Source organism: Myotis daubentonii, chromosome 5, assembly GCF_963259705.1.
Source record: "Myotis daubentonii chromosome 5, mMyoDau2.1, whole genome shotgun sequence".
NCBI classification, from domain to species: domain Eukaryota; kingdom Metazoa; phylum Chordata; class Mammalia; order Chiroptera; family Vespertilionidae; genus Myotis; species Myotis daubentonii.
This window is the reverse complement of record NC_081844.1, coordinates 42,303,364-42,309,960: the sequence shown is the minus strand read 5'-3', so window position 1 is coordinate 42,309,960 and position 6,597 is coordinate 42,303,364.

The following is a 6,597-nucleotide window of genomic DNA, read 5'->3' as shown; positions in this document are numbered from 1 at the left end:
TTGGATAAAGGAATCTGGAAGTTAAAACAATGGTGAGAAGGCTGGGGGAGGGGTAGGCAAAAGAATTGTCAAAGATTCATAGACACAGACAACAGTATGGTGATTACCAGAGGGAAAGGGGAGTGGGGGCAGATAGAAGAGGGTAGAGGGGCATAAATGGTGTTGAAAGGAGACTTGACTTGGGGTGGTGAATATACAATGCCATATACAGATGCTGTATTATAGAATTGTACACCTGAAACCTGTATAATTTTATTAACCAATGTCACCCCAATAAATTCAATAAAAATTAACAAGAAAAGAATTGTCACTTCTGCTTCATCCTGCAGTAAGCACTGCAAGACCCCACCCCCCCCCCCCTCCCCCTGCAACTCTCTCAGGCAGCAGCAAAGCTGTGGAGCTGCTGGAATAACATGCACCCACCAACTATCCCTGATGTGGGCAATTTTCAAAGAGCTCATTCAGAAGCCACTTGGAACTCATTCCTGCTTTAACAACTTCCAGAGGATAGGGGCTTCAAATCTCAGGCCTCTCATCGGCTGACTTTGATGGGGAAGGGAGCTCTGGGAAATATAGTCCCATCTCTTATCAGATACATGTGAGCAGGTAAATGAAAGATTAATAAAAACAAGTTTTCCAACCTGCTATTCCAGTTCATGGTTTTGTGTGATTGGAGCCTCTCTGAGCAACTTAGGGTGCAAAGCAGGACCCACGCAGAACACCCTTCCATTGCAGGGTGCACTCCCATCCACACCCATACTCAGATGGTGACAATGAAGACATACCAGTCACTGACATGTGCAACTTGGGGATGTGGAAAGAAACCAGAGACCCTGGAGAAGATCCATGCAGACGAGGGGAGACTGTGCAAACTCCACAGACTGTGGCCTCAGGCCAGCAGGAATCGATTTTTTTTCATCACTGTAATAACAAAATGTGAGTGAACAAACAGCGTTATTTGAGGACCTGCTGTGCTTCAGAAGAGAGTGCTACTGATAATGAGTTGAAAACAAACTGTCACAGATGTCTAGACTTCTCAAAAATAACTCGTCCAAAGCTAAGCTCCAATTCTGCAATCAGCCTCACCCTCTGCCTTCCTCTTGGTTATTGTCAACGCCATTCCCCAGTTGCTTAGCCCAACGCTTTGTTTTTGATTCCTTTTTCTTTCATGTCTCACATTCAATCCATAGGATATCCAGTTGGCTCTATTTTTAAAATTATGGACACTAACCTCTCCTAACCACCCATTCTGCCCTCTCTTTGGTCTGAGCCACGATTCTCTCAGGAGACCTCTCTCTTCGGGTCAAAATCATGATGGCTCCCCACCCCTCAAGGAGTGAAAGCCGTACACTGGCAATAAGACACTCTCCAGCCACCCCACTCTCTTCTAAGGCACTCTCTCTTGCTTGCTCTGCAGCAGCCACACTAACAGGTGAGGCTCAGACCTGCTTTGGGGTTGCTGCTTACACAAATACCTGCTTGACTAGCTCCCTCTCTCGAGTCTTTGCTTACCTTCTCAAAGGATTAGGCTAACTTCCCTACTTAAACCTGCTACCTGCCATGGTGCCTGCCACAAGCCATGTGCAGGCCATGTTATATTGAGGTACTTTTAATACTGTTGATAAATTGACTTCTTGAATGAGGTCCCAAATAGATCTGTTTATATTCCATCTTCTGAGACACAGCTCACCTCGCCTGATGTGTGAAATTTGAAATAAATTAACATTATAAATGTATATAAAAACAACAACAACAAAATCCCCCAGCAGCATGCCTCTCCCTAACACTCCCAAACCCTCTTCTGCCACCCATGGTCCTTTTTACCTTCTCATATACTGTATAATGTATGTACTTAATGTTTTTTACCTGTGGTCAATCTCCCATGCTGGGATGTAAGCTCCATGATAACAAGGATCTTTATTTAATTTTTTTTTTATTGATTTCATAGAGGAAGGGACAGGGAGAGATAGAAACATCAATGATGAGAGAGAATCACTGATTGGCTGCCTCCTGCATGCTCCCTACTGGGGATCAAGCCTGCAACCTGGGCATGTGCCCTGACCAGGAATCAACCAGTGACCTCTTGGTTCCTGGGTCAATGCTCAATCACTGAGCCATACCCGGCCAGGTGATAACAAGGATCTTTATTCATTGATGTATCACAAACACATACCATAAAATTTACCCATTTATTTATTTTTATTTTTAATGTTTGTATTACTTCCCCCGCCCCCTCTAACCATTTAGAGTGAACAATCCAATAGCAACACACATTTTTGGAGAGCCTGCTACCTGCCAAGCACTGTGACAGACTTTGAGGGTATAGCTGTAAAGAAAATGGAGACAATTTATGTCTTCACAAAGATTATGGTCTGGGAGGAGAAGGAAACAGGCAGACATTAACTAATAATTACACAATTAATTACTTGTTATTGTGATAAATGCTACAAAAAGATAGGGGGCTATGTGAGTAGTTCACAGAAGGCCCTTACCTTGTCTTGGGGCCCAGGGCGGGGTTCCTTCAGGAAGTGGAAATTAAACTGAGCCCTATAGGGTGAGTAGGAATTAGCAGGTGAAGGAAGTAGGGCCAGGTAGGGGCACTAGAAGGAAGGTTGATGTGGCTGAACATCAGTTTCATTCTTTCACCAATATACGCTGTGATGGAAGTCCTTAAATTATTTCCTTAAGATAAATTCTTGGAACTAAAGTTGCCAGGTCAAGTGTGTACAGGTCTGCCCTCCCTTCTTCTTTCTTAACTTCCTGCTATGAATTACATTGCTGGAAGGGTGGTAGTTAGGTGTCTATGGAATTATAGGTGCCCTGCTACTCTGTTGCCTTCTTCTTGAGATGGCTCTGGTGGGATTCCAGGAGCCTTGGAAAGAAGACCCTGTGGCAAGTCTTTGGGGGCTGAGGCTGGTGGACAGTTGCCCCGCCACAAGCAGGAGGGTAGCCAGAGGTCTGCACACTCACATCAGGTTCCCATATCCCTGAAGTGTAGGCAAAAATATTCTTCTTTTCTCTTAGTTTTGCTTTACATGTGACAGTCAGAGCTCTGTTAGGTTCTAATTTCTATTGCTTTTCCAAGGACTCCAATGAACACACTATTATAGTGTCTGGGCAAAGGCACTATTGAAATATGAAGTGTTGCTGAAATTATGACCATATTTCAGGTTAGTATTTACATTTCTCAATTTCAATTGTAAATTACAAGTTAAAAAAAGAAACTGTTTACAAAAAGTACATGATATAAAATGGGGATTAAACAATTTGAAGGCAGAAATAGGAAAGAAAAGCAATTTAGCCAGAGAAGGAAGTTCTTGACCTCAGGAAAAGTAAACTCTTCATAAATACATATCACTAGTTAAAATGAAAGGTTCAGCCAATATTTGATTTTCATGGAGATTTTTAGATTCTCTAAAATTTTTAATTGCACTCACTTTTGATAAAGTTAATAATGGCTACCCACTGAAGATTTAGTTAGCATTTAAAAAGGAACTTGAAGATGCACTCTGCTGTAAAAGTATTCTAGGGAAACATTAAAGACTTTCTTACTTAGAGGGGAGGAAATTCCCAAAGTCCACAAATAAATACTCAAATTCAAATCAAAAGAGAGCCATGCTAAGTGATAACTGTTCCGTTTTAGGCCAACTTGAAATAGCCATCTGCTTCTAGCTGCTTCAGTTAACTGGGGACCATGAATGGTGACCCATGGCTGCCATAAAGAAGCTACATAGACTAACCATAGGAAATGAAACCTATGCAATTTTTGACCAGATTCAAATTGGTGATGGTTGTTGTGTGGTTATGACTTCCAATTTGATTTTCCATTATGTGGCAGTTACCCCCTAGTCCTGACAGATATATTTTTTACTATTGCCTTTAAGAATCTCTATTTATCCAAATGAAACAAGTGTGACTAGTTTGCTTAAGCATTAAAAAATTAATCTTAGCCTGGCCATAGTGGCTCAGTGGTTGAGCATTGACCTATGAACCAGAAGGTCACGGTTCGATTCCTGGTCAGGGGCATATTTCCGGGATGCAGGCTCGGTCCCCAATAGTGAAGTAGGCAGCCGATCAATGATTCTCTCTCATCATTGATGTTTCTTCCTCTCTCTCCCTCTCCCTTCCTCTCTGAAATCAACAAAGTTATATTAAAAACATTAATCTAAGTGATAAAACTAAAGGGCCATGTTAGAGAATTTTAAGTTATAATTACTACCTTTGTGGTTTTTAGTTTCTTCCATATTTTGGGTCATTCTTTATTATAAATGTCTAGACATAGGATTTCTGGTGGGTGGGAAAGGATAACTCAGCAGCTCTGGGTTATCCAAACAGTAAACATTCCCTAGAAAGGCTGTTTCCTGACTAACCCTTGTTTGGTTCCTGGGAACTGAGTTCTTGGAATATTCTGACTGATAAGAGTGTTTTGCATGCGTGGGGTCATGAGCCATGCTATAATAGCTTTTCCAGGTGGTTTATACTAACGAAGTGGTTCATGTTGAACACCTGCTTGCCCTCTGTGGGCTTGGAGCTCAGTAACTGAGGTTAGTCATATAGGGTTATACATATGCGACTGACCCCCAATGCTCTGGACAACCAGGCTCAACTGAGCTTCCCTTGTTGACAAGACTGTGCACATGTTGTCACACATCATTGCTGAAGGACGCACACACATCCTGTGTGACTCTATCGGGAGGGTCCCCTTGGAAGCTTGTGTCCGGTTTCCTGCAGACTTTGCTGCATGCACCTTTCCCCTTTGAGATCTTAATATATCCTTTTGCTGTAATAAATTGTACCTCAAAAACAACAACTTCTGCATCCTATGGGTCCTTTTAGGGAAACACCAAGCTTGAGGATGGTCTTGGAGACTCCTGACACACTGGCCCAATGGCCTTCAGTTGCCATTAAGGAGAACTAGTCTAGCCAGTTTAGGCAAAAAGTGCATATCATCATGTATTCTGTGGTTTCCAACATTGTTGGAATGGCTGAAAAAGTAGATGGAGATTCCAGGAACAATTTCTAGCCCCAGAATTTCATTCTTGCAGAAGCAGAAGCCACCAAGAAGCGGCTAGCTATGAACTCATGCTGCCTCAACTATGCCAGCAAGAGGATGCTTGCATCCTGCCTGGACCCCCTTTTAACTCAGTTCTGAATCCAGGCACTTGAATGAAGGAATTTCAGTCATACCTGGAACTTCAAGGGAGTCTGCAAAGGTAGTATTTCACGTTTACAGTGCTCAAAGACACAAGAAGGAAATCAGAATTTATGCCGAGTCAATCCATAATATCTCATACATTGTGTAAAAGAACATACACATTTTAATGTTCCTTGATATTGCCCAATTGCTTTTTTTAAAGTTTGGAAACATTTGCAATGGCCATGACAAGTGAGGCTCTAGTTTTCTAGTTCTTAGTATCAGGGGAAGGTAAAGTCAATGGACAAACATAAATATTAAGGGACAGTCTCGTTGTCACCTGTGTTCTCTGCCTTTCTCTCACTCTGTTTTTCTTGGAAGAAACAGATTCCTATAGATTGTGGTTAATACTGGGGATTACAAGTCAACTTATAAATCAATTACTCCATGTTGGTGACTAATAATGCACTCATTTATATAATACAGGCTAAGCAATTTTGGTTATTGTTAAAAACTGAATAAAGTAAGTGGAAGGCTAGTTTTTAAAAATATATATATTTTTTATTGATTTTTTTTACAGAGAGGAAGGGAGAGGGATAGAGAGCTAGAAACATCGATGAGAGAGAAACATCAATCAGCTGCCTCCTGCATACCCCCTACTGGGGATGTGCCCGCAACCAAGGTACATGCCCTTGACCGGAATCGAACCTGGGACCCTTGAGTCCGCAGGCCGGCGCTCGCTCTATCCACTGAGCCAAACCGGTCAGAGCTGGAAGGCTAGTTTTACTTTTATTAACTCTCTAAGTTACACTTTCTTCTTAGGTTCTCCATCTCAATCCTCCTCCAGCCTCTGTGTCTTTACAATATTCTAAATAACTACCATTGGTTGTCTTAGAAAAAGGGATTTGAGCCAGCTGATTTGAGCTCTGAGGTGAGATTTTTGCTCAAGAGCTTTAACTGTAGGAAGATGTAACATCTCAACTGGATGCCAGGAAAAAAAATTATAATACTGAAGTTTATACACACAAAGGATGACATAAATTTACTAATTCCTTAAGAAACGTATAACTTTACAATTACTGGATCTTGAAACAATGTGATAATTTATTACATGGCATTAAAAAATACAGGGTATTTATGATACACTACCATAACGAGATCCTATTCTTATATATGTTACATGAATATGTATAAAAAATATCCAAAAGGACCAATGATAAATGCTGACAGCAATTGTCTTTGGGGGGTGAGAAAATAAGTGGCTGCTTTTCCTTTATTCCTTGTATTTCCTGGCTTGTTTTGAAATTTTTAAATAAGCATATATTACTTTAGTAATCTGATGGGAAAAATAAACCTTTTAAAAGGTGAGAAAGAAAATAATCAAATTAATATGTCGTAAATATCTCAAGGGGTTGTAATGATTCAAATTACATAATAAGAATATGTTTTTATAAATTGTGCAG